Raw genomic sequence first — 1710 nt, 5'->3', positions numbered from 1 at the left:
CTAAGATAACTTTATCTAAGTTTTACTGCCGCGCATCTTCTTCGTGTTAGACAATAAAAACAACTCGTAATCTTCATTTATAGACGACAGCCTTGATGTTTTCATCGTCGATCAACTGATAGAAAGAAAAGAAAACGTAAGTGTAAAATATAAATTGTAAGGTATAATGACGTTTGAACTTGAATTTATAATTTAGTGGTTGACGCATGAAAGTTATTTGTTTAAATGATTGATACGTTTCTTTTGATACATTCTTAATATATTATTATTTTAAAGAAGACATATATATTATAAATTAAAACACAAATTATAATATTTGTTTTATGTATATGTTATTAAAAAATAAACAATAAAGATAAAATGAGAAGATAAAATGAGATAAAATAAAAAGCTGTAAAGGCACAAATGTAAAATATTAATATAATGTAAAATTTATTATAGTGTCTTGCTCTAATTTGAAATATATCTTTAATCATTTTTGTCATACAAATTTATAAAATTATATCTTAGATGTTCGCCGAAACGGTAATGCGCCCAATATAACAGTCTCGTCTATTCTATCGCAACATTTCCGAGCGGTGATCCTTTCCATAATAACGTTATAAAACAGGGTTGGGAAAAACGTTACTCTCGCAAACATTTTCGCTAAAAATTAATTTCAATAGAAACGTAGCTCAAGTGGCGATTCAATTGCCTTCGAAAGTTTGGAAAACATAAAAAAGACTCTTGTATTTTAATCACGAGATTCTCGGTTAACATAACAGTAAATCCGATTTTTTAAGTATATCGAATAATCAATAATCCCATTTAATTTCTCAATTGATTACCTCGTCATCACGCTAAATTATCGAGGTATTATCAGACATTTACATTCTTCCATAGGTGACTTATGCTTTTCTACCTGTTTTACGTTCGGCATATTCGTATTCACGCCGAACGTTTCCGAAAAAAGTAAAAATAAAAATGATCTTTCGACATCTCGCATTGCTTTGCCTTGACAAATTTATGATAAACTTAGATCTATTATCCTTACTGTATCTAACTCTGACTAAACATATGTAGTAAGAAAAGAACAAAAGGGATAATTTACAATTATGTAGAATATGTAATATATAATTTTTTTTCTTATACAGTAAACGTAAACGACAATGCTACAAAGTATTAATCTCGTTACATTAGCATGTGATTTAGCGTTCATTCAATTATTGGCAACGGTACGTGATGAATAGTTTAAGTGTAACGTTAGTCTCGAGCAAATCAATTTTACTATTATCACTATTATTTTATTTATACTGGCTTCTTAAACATGCGCAAATTTCTCGGCCACACATCTTTTCTTACATTAAACTCGCTCACACATACGCACACGCCAATTGCGCACGCACAAACGCGCACGCACGCACGCACACCTTTCGCATATTTATTCGTATTCACGTCAAAAAAAGTAAAAACGTTTCTGAAAAAAGTAAAAAAAAAAAAGATTTTTCGACATTTCACATTGCTTCGCCTTGACAAATTTATAATAAAATTAGATTTATTATCCTTACTGTATCTAACTCTGATTAAACATATGTAGTAAGAAAAGAACAAAAGGGATAATTTACAATTATGTAGAATATGTAATATATAATTTTTTTTCTTATACAGTAAACGTAAACGACAATGCTACAAAGTATTAATCTCGTTACATTAGCATGTGATTTAGCGTTC

The sequence above is a fragment of the Wasmannia auropunctata genome, unplaced genomic scaffold (assembly GCF_000956235.1).
Source record: "Wasmannia auropunctata unplaced genomic scaffold, wasmannia.A_1.0 LD335994.1, whole genome shotgun sequence".
Lineage (NCBI taxonomy): Eukaryota > Metazoa > Arthropoda > Insecta > Hymenoptera > Formicidae > Wasmannia > Wasmannia auropunctata.
Note: the sequence above shows the minus strand (reverse complement) of the source record.